The sequence below is a fragment of the Schistocerca piceifrons genome, chromosome 7, assembly GCF_021461385.2.
Source record: "Schistocerca piceifrons isolate TAMUIC-IGC-003096 chromosome 7, iqSchPice1.1, whole genome shotgun sequence".
Taxonomy (NCBI): domain Eukaryota; kingdom Metazoa; phylum Arthropoda; class Insecta; order Orthoptera; family Acrididae; genus Schistocerca; species Schistocerca piceifrons.
The window spans coordinates 142,706,191-142,715,846 of record NC_060144.1 but is presented as its reverse complement, the minus strand read 5'-3'; positions in this window follow the sequence as shown (position 1 = coordinate 142,715,846).

The following is a 9,656-nucleotide window of genomic DNA, read 5'->3' as shown; positions in this document are numbered from 1 at the left end:
GTCCGTCATTGGTTATTTTACGGCCTAGGTAGCAGAATTTCTTAACTTCATTGACTTCATGACCATCAATCCTGATGTTAAGTTTCTCACAGTTCTCATTTCTACTACTTCTCATTACCTTCGTCTTTCTCCGATTTACTCTCAAACCATACTGTGTTCTCATTAGACTGTTCATTCCGTTCAGCAGATCATTTAATTCTTCTTCACTTTCACTCAGGATAGCAATGTCATCAGCGAATCGTATCCTTGATATCCTTTCACCTTGTATTTTAATTCCACTCCTGAACCTTTCTTTTATTTCCATCATTGCTTCCTCGATGTACAGATTGAAGAGTAGGGATGAGCACTTCGTTCTTGATCGTCCACTCTTATTATTCCCTCTTGGTTGTTGTACATATTGTATATGACCCGTCTCTCCCTATGGCTTACGCCTACATTTTTCAGAATCTCGAACGGCTTGCACCATTTTATATTGTTGAACGCTTTTTCCTGGTCGACAAATCCTATGAAAGTGTCTTGATTTTTCTTTAGCCTTGCTTCCATTATTAGCCATAAAGTCAGAATTGCCTCTATCGTCCCTTTACATTTCCCAAAGCCAAACTGATCGTCCCCTAGCGCATTCTCAATTTTCTTTTCCATTCTTCTGTATATAATTCTTATAAGCAGCTTCGATGCATGAGCTGTTAAGCTGATTGTGCGATAATTCTCGCACTTGTCAGCTCTTGCCGTCTTCGGAATTGTGTGGATGATGTTTTACCGAAAGTCAGATGGTATATCGCCAGACTCATATATTCTACACACCAACGTGAATAGTCGTTTTGTTGCCACTTCCCGTATGATTTTAGAAATTCTCCATTAATGTCTGAAATAGTTCAGATTTTAGCCCTTCATGTGTCGTTGTAACTTCATTTCCTTTTTGTCTGATTAATTATCTCTTACCTTGCCTCATGCATATATCATAATACTCCACACAAGGCATTTCTAGTGCTCTCAAACAACCTAATGGGTCATTCTCCTCAGTCACCTACCCCACAAACTGTGTATTCTTTTCACTAGCTAAATGTTTAGATGTCATTCATCCCTGGACACAGTTTATAATTACATTATTCTCAGTCATTCAGTCTGACCCATTATACTATTTAGGCTCAAATTTGGTATCACCAAAAACACACTCTCTAGACTACAGTCCACTATTTTGAAAGACCAATGTACATGTTTCCTAATAGTTTTACTCCATCTTTCAGTGGCACTAGTTAATTTTACTCCCGATTCTGACACACTGGCAGTTTTATTTTCCTGACATAAACGTTTCCACAGACCGTCAGAAATACCAGTTACCTCACTACTCATGTATATTCTTTTAACCCAAACAACTATTTTAAATGATTCGTTTCTATCGTCTTCCCTTAGTTACCTTGCTGTATTACTTCAATAGACCAATTGGTCAACATACCCTGAAATAATTTATTACTTTTATCTGATGGTTTTTTCCTTATTTCCACCCCATGTACCTCTGTAGGTTTTTCTCTTTGCCTAGTACTTCGTTCTTGTAATCCTCCTTGTATTCAATCTTGCTCTTTATCTGGAGCATTTGTCTTTCTTCCTACCTAGTATTCTTTCTGTTGCATAACCTTTGTCCTCTATTTCTCTTTCAGATTTACTTAAATTAGATCACACTTCTCCTACTACCTCCTGCTTATCCTTATTATAGTTTTACCTATGTTCTTCCCTCCTCACAAAAAAGTACTGTACTTTATCTGCTGGATGGAAATTCATAAAGGCTTCCTGCTCTTTAACTACTGGTTCTCCTGTTATTACCATCACTCTCTGTAATTACTTTTTGCCCAGTTATTTCTAAATACTCCTTACCCGTTTCAACATGACAATACTGTTCTCTCCCTGTATATAGTTCACTCTCACTTGACCCATTATTATTCATTTCCTCATCATCAGTGATAATGCTTGCCTCACATATTTCAAGATCATTGACAGTGGCACTTACATTGTGATTTCATATACTTCACCAACATTATCCCAGCCTTCAGTGTGCTCACTGGAGCTACTGTCTTCCTCAACAGCACTATATTCCTCAATAACATTCATAATATCACTTTCCTCATTCACGCTACATCTCTCATCAATTTTCTCGCACCTACTGCTGAGATTTTCTTGTATTTCATTTTTATATTCATTTGTGGTACTACATAATCCACATAGTTCTTCTAACCACTGATAATAATGCTCTTTTGCATCACTAATATTACTAATAGTTTCAATAATCACATCTTCCACCTGCTCCTTGGTTCTACTGCCCACTATGTTTCCTATGTACTTGCAAGATACACTCTCTTCATTATTTGGAACACTATCCTTATTACAGATAATGGTATCAATTTCTCTCTGTATTTTGGCTTGCCAGATTTAGTGTATATCATAACGATTTCTGAGTTTATTATGTCTTTCGCTTTCGTTTCCTATAACAATGTCAGGTAAACATTGCATCCACTTTCATTTGGAATCCCGTTCTCTTTTGCCACATTTATCCATATCTATGCCATATAAACATATATTATTGACATCTACTTATCAAAAAGAATTTATTCTTTTCCTATCATTCTGTCTATTCTCATATAATCCCACTGTTATACCATTGCTGTTGTAGTTGGGGCCTATCACTTTTACCTGCTCCAGCTTGGCCCTATACTCTTGTGGCCCTTAATTTTCTTCCTGCTTGTCATTGTAATATGGTCTAGAAATATGACCATCTCTACCTCCAAAAAATCTCTTCTACCTCTCCTACAACTATCCATTCTCACAGCTCTCATACCATATTCTCTCACTCTGTCACTTCTATTACTATTATTGTTGTTACTGTGTCTACTTCGGTTATTATGGGATCTGTGTTCTTTTTATCTGTCCCATACATCCAGTTCGCCAATTCTTCTCATAATTCCTGGTCTATCACAGCTCCTCAAACTAACATAACCTTGTACAATCGATGGTAGTTTACACATGTAATAAGTAGTCTTCAGCAACCAGTCTCTTCACATGCTCCACCTTCCTACATCACTCTTCACAGTACATCCTCATAGCTTTATCCCAACTAGATCTATATGAAGATACATTTAAAAATTCTGTGTAGATTTCACTTTGTTTGGTACTTCACTAAAATTCCTCCTCAAGCCCTAACTGTCTAGTTCTTTGCATCACCACTAAGGTTTATTTCAACTATTAAAACTCTATCTTTCTTATGTTATTCTTTAGATGTTAATTAACAGTATGATTTCATAAAATTTACGGGATGGGTTTCTTCTTTGGTTCATTTTTTTTCTAACTCAGGTCCTCCAGATAATGATAAACCCCTCCAAATGGAAAGACGGTGGTTAACATTTTCATGCTTTCTAAGCCTTCTCCCCATTAAACAATATTGGCAGTAACTGTCTTCAAGTCCGCTATCTCTGCACTTTGATATCAGCAATTTGTTGATTTATCTGTTCCACTTATGTTTTAGTATTGTTACTGAAATCTATATTGATTTTTGTTCCAGTTTCCTTTAATTACCCATTCTGGTTTCAGTATCGGTCTGTATCTGACTAAGAGTAGCTTCTACTTTACCTAATCCTTCTTCACACATATTTATTCTTTCACTGACATATGTTAGGTCGAATTTTATTCCTGCTTCTACATTTTTTTAAATTATTTTGTAAGTAGGCTGTTTAGGTTTTTATATTGGTAACGCCACGTAGCGCTCTGTATGAACATCACTGGCTGTGCTGTGTGCAGTCTGTGGCTGGGTGGCATTGTTGTAATATTCGTTATTGTAGTGTTGGGCTGTTGGCTGTTAACAGCGCGTAGCGTTGGGCAGTTGGAGGTGAGCCGCCAGCAGTGGTGGATGTGGGGAGTGAGATGGCGGATTTTTGAGAGCGGATGATCTGGACAGAGACAGTAAATTTGTAATATTGGATATCATGGACTGATATAGATATTATGACTTTTGAACACTATTAAGGTAAATAAATCGTTTGTTCTCTATGAAAATCTTTCATTTGCTAACTATGCCTATCAGTAGTTAGTGCCTTCAGTAGTTTGAATCTTTTATTCAGCTGGCAGTATTGGTGCTCGCTGTATTGCAGTAGTTTGAGTAACGAGGATTTTTGTGAGGTAAGTGATTTGTGAAAGGTATAGGTTATTGTCAGTCAGGGCCATTCCATTGTAGGGATTACTGAAAGTCAGATTGCGTTGCGCTAAAGAATATTGTGTGTCAGTTTAGTGTTGATCAGAATAGGGAAAGAGCGAAATGTCTGAGTAAGTTCAGTTACGTTCAGCTGTTTGAAAATCAAATAGTGTAAGAGGTTTACCAGCACAATAATTCATTAATTTTTCTAAGGGGATGTTTCAATTTCACCCATTGATTCCCTATTAATTTCCTTAATGTTTTTCTGCAATGATTCCCTAATGTCCTTTTATGCTAGCCCTGCCTTTTTATCTATTCAGGTTTCATGATATATTTAGTGATTCTTGCAATTCTTTTCTTGTAGACTTATGTCTGTGATACAGATATCGATACCTTAGGTGCAACCACAATGGATGTATATCTGTTGACATGTCACACACACGTGTGGTCCATGCAGAGGGGCAGGAGACATTTCAGAAAATGCAGGGGAAACAGTCTGGATGATTGACTGAGCTGGCCCTGCAACATCAACCAAAACCACCTTCCTGTCCTGGTACTGCGAATGGTTGAAAGCACGGGGAAACTACAGTCATAATTTTTCCCAAGGGCATGCACCTTTACTGTATGGTTAAATGATGGTGACACACTCTTGGGTAAAATATTGTACTGGTAAAACAGTCCCCCATTCATATCTCTGCCCAGGGACTACTCAGGAGGACGTCTTCATATAGGGAAATAAAACTGGCATTCTATAGATTTACCATGGAATGTCAGGGAGGTCAGAAAATTTAAAAAGGCCGATGGATAGGTTGAAGTTAGATATAGTGAGAATTAGTGAAGTTCGGTGACAGGAGGAACAGGTCTTCTGGTCAGGCGAATACAGGTTTTGCAATACAATATCTAATAGGGCTCGAAGATGAAGTAGAGATAGAGAAAAGGTACGATGAGATAAAAGAACTTACTAAGATAGTTATGGATGAAAAGAATTAAAAGTAATGGGGGACTGGAATTCGTTGGTAGGGTAACTAACAGAAGGAAAAATACTAGTTGAATATGGACTAGCAGAAAGAAGTGAAAGAGGAAGCCGCCTCGCAGATAATCGCTGAGAGCATGATTTAATCATTACTAACGGTTTACGAATAACAGAAGAAGGTTGTAGACGTGGAAAAGACCTGGATATACCGGAAGGTTTCATATTGGCTGTATTATGACAGATATTTTTGAACTAAGTTGAAAAAGGTAGGAATTTAAGGAGATGGTACTAGGATAAACTGGAAAAATCAGAGGTAGAAGAGGGTTTCAGAGGGAGCATTGGGGAACGATTGACAAGGACAGGGGACAGGAATACAGTGGAAGAAGAATGGACAGGTTTGAGAGATGAAAGGCAGCACAGGATCAAGAAGGTAAAAAGACCATCCCTAATAGAAATCCTTGGGTAACCCAAGATGTATTAAATTTAATCGATGAAAGAAGGAAATATAAAAGTACAATAAATGAAACAGGTGAAAGAGAATACAAATGTGTAAAAATGAGATTGACAGGAAGCGCAAAATGGCTAAGCAGAAATTGCCAGAGGACAAATGTAAGGATGTAGAAGCATATTACACTAGGGATAAGATAGATGCTGCCTACAGGAAAATTAAAGAGACCTTGAGTGAATATTCTGTATGAATATCAAAGCTCAGATGGGAAACCAGTCCTAAGCAAAGAAGGCAAAGCAGAAACGTTGAAGTATACAGAGGGTCTATACAAGGGAGATGTACATCAGAGCAATATTATGGATGTGGAATAGGACATAGATGAAGATGAGAAGGAAAATATAATACTACATTAAGAATTTGACAAAGCACTGAAAAACATAAGTCAAAACAAGGCCACAAGAGTAGACAATGTTCGGTAAGAGCTACTGATAGCCTTGGCAGAGCCATCCATGGCAAAACTTTTCCATCTGGTAAGGAAGATGTATAAAACAGGCGAAATACCCTCAGACTTGAAGACGAATATAGTAATTCCAATTCCAAAAAAGCAAGTGCAGTCTGGTGTTAAAATTATCGAAGTGTCAGTTTAATAAGTCATGATTGCAAAATACTAGCACGAATCCTTTAAAGACAAATGAAAAAATTGGTAAAAGCTAACCGTGGGGAAGATCAGTTTCGATTACAGAGAAGTACAGGAACATGCGAGGCAATACTGACCCTACGAGTTCTCATAGAAGATTGGGTAAAGATAGGGAAACCTACGTATATAGCATTTGTAGACTTGGAGAAAGCTTTTGACGATGTTGACTGGAGTACTATCATTCAAATTCTAAAGGTGGAAGGAGTAAATTTCAGAGAGTGAAAGGCTATTTACAATTTTTACACAAATAAGATGGCAGTTACGAGTCGAGGGCCTCGAAAGAGGAGCAATGATTGAGAAGGGAGTGAGACAGGTTTGTGGCCTATCCCCGATGGATGTATATATACTGAGCAGGTAATAAACGAAACAGTACAGGGAGAATAAATAATAGTTTCAAGGTTGGCTAATGACATTGTAATTCTCCCAGAGACATCAAAGGAGTTGGAAGAGCAGCTGAAAGGAGTGGACAGTGTCTTAAAAGTACGACAGAAGATGAACACCAACAAAATCTAAACGAATATATTAGAACGTCGTCTAATTAAATCAGGCGATGAAGAGATATTACTTTAGGATATGAGACACAAAGTAGTAGATGAATTTCGCTATCTGGGAAGCAGAATAGCTGATGATGGTTGAAGTAGAGAAAGTATAAAATGAAGTCTGGCATAGTCAAGAAAAGCATTAGTGCAGAAGAGAAATCTGTTAACCTCGAGTATAAATTTATGAGCAGACAGTCCTTCCTGAAAGTATTTGTATGGATTGAAGAATGTATGGAACTGATGATAAATAGTTTAGACAAAAATGGAATAGGACCATTTGATATGTGATGCTACAGAAGAATGCTGATGATAGATAGATGGGTTGGTCGCGTAACTAATGAGGAAGTACTGAATATAATTGGGGAGAAGAGAAATTTGTGGCAGAACGTGACTGGAAGAAGGGATTGGTTGGTAGGACATATTGTGAAGCAGTAAGGGATCACCAATTAAATACTGAATCGAAACGTTGGGGGGAGGCGGGATAAAAATTGTAGAGGGAGACAAAGAGATGAATACATAAGGAGATTTAGAAAGATGTAGGTTACAGTACTTAATCACAGATGAAGAAGCTTGATAGGATAGTATGGAGAGCTGTATCAAACCAGTCGTTATACTGAAGACCACAACAACAGCAACAACAACAACATTATTATTATTATTATTATTATTATTATTCCTTTTCTCAGACGTTATGTCTGGTCAAAAATGGAAAGTGACGCTGACCTTGACCGAGCGTGACTTCCTTTTAACTGTACGGTATATGTTACATTGCATTTAGGAACTTTCGGGTACTTGAACATGTATCAATAATTACAGATTTCTGTAGTTGTTTATATACGTTTGGATGTAGCTGTGTTGCGTTGATGTACTAGTGGATATTTTGTGGTATGACTCCTGTAGTTGATAGTATAATTGGTATAATGTCAACTTTATCCTGATGCCGAATGTCTTTGACTTCCTCAGGCAGTTGGATGTATTTTTCAATTTTTTCTCCTGTTATCTTTTGTATATTTGTTGTATTGGGTATGGATATTTCGATTAGTTGTGTCAATTTCTTCTTTCTATTGGTGAGTATGATGTCAAGTTTGTTATGTGGTGTAGTTTTATCTGGTATAATGGTTCTGTTACAGTATAATTTGTATTCATCATTCTAAAGTACATTTTGTGGTGCATACTTGTATACTTTAAGTCGATAAATCCCCTTCCTCCTTCCTTTCTGCTTAATGTGAATCTTTGTGTTGCTGAATGTATGTGATGTATTCTATATTTGTGGCATTGTGATCGTGTAAGCGTATTGAGTGCCTCTAGGTCTGTGTTACTCCATCTCACTACTCCAAATGAGTAGGTCAATATTGGTATAGCATAAGTATTTACAGCTTTTGTCTTGTTTCTTGCTGTCAATTCTGTTTTCAGTATTCCATCGCTTCTATGCAGACGCTGTGGTTATCCAATATGTAATCTTCTTGTTTAGTGTGTTTTCCCTTGACTATGCTATTTTTCTTACATTTGTCTGTTCCAAAATCCATATTTATATCATTGCTGAATACTTCTGTTATCTTTAGTAATTGGTTGAGTTGTTGATTTGTTGCTTCCAGTAGTTTTAGATCATCCATGTATAGCAAATGTGTGATTTTGTGTGGGTATGTTCCAGTAGTATTGTATCCGTAATTTGTATTATTTAGCATGTTGGATAGTGGGTTCAGAGCAAGGCCGAACCAGAAAGGACTTAATGAGTCTCCTTGGTATATTCCACGCTTGATCTGTATTGGCTGTGATGTGATATTTGAATTTGTTTGGATATTAAGTGTGGTTTTCCAATTTTTCATTGCTATGTTCAGGAACTGCATCAATTTAGGATCTACTTTGTATATTTCCAATATTTGTAGTAACCATGAGTGGGGTACACTATCAAAAGCTTTTCGGTAATCAATGTATGTGTAGTGTAGCGACCTTTGTTTAGTTTTAGCTTGATATGTCACCTCTGCTTGTATCTATTATCAGTTGCTCTTTACATCCTCGTGCTCCTTTTGTTCTTCATTTATAATTTTGTTCTGTGTTGTGTGTGTCATTAATTTCTGTGTAATGACAGAAGTTAATATTTTGTATATTGTTGGTAGGCACGTTATGGGGCGATATTTTGCTGGATTTGCTGTGTCTGCTAGAAATTTAGGTTTCAGATAAGTTATTCCATGTGTAAGTACCAGGGATTGTGTATGGGTCTGCAATGTAACTGTTAAATAATTTAGTTACATGTGAATGTGTTGAGGGGAACTTCGTTAGCCACAAATTTGCTATTATCAACTTTATCCTGATGCCACATCTCTTTGACTTCCTCAGCCAGTTGGATGTATTTTTAAATTTTTTCTCCTGTTATCTTTTGTATATTTGTTGTATTGGGTATGGATATTTCGATTAGTTCTGTTAATTTCTTCTTTCTATTGGTGAGTATGATGTCAGGTTTGTTATGTGGTGTTGTTTTATCTGATATAATGGTTATGTTCCAGTATAATTTGTATTCATCATTCTCCAGTACATTTTGTGGTGCATACTTGTATGTGGGAACGTGTTGTTTTATTAGTTTATGTCGTATGTCAAGTATTTGATGTATTATTTTTGCTACATTGTCATGTCTTCTGGTGTATTCTATATTTGCTAGTATTGTACATTCGCTTGTGATGTGATCTACTGTTTCTGTTTGTTGTTTGCAAAGTCTGCATTTATCTGTTGTGGTATTGGCATCTTTAATAATATGCTTGCTGCAATATCTGGTGTTTATTGTTTGATCCTGTACTGCAATAACGAATCCTTCTGTCTCACTGTATATA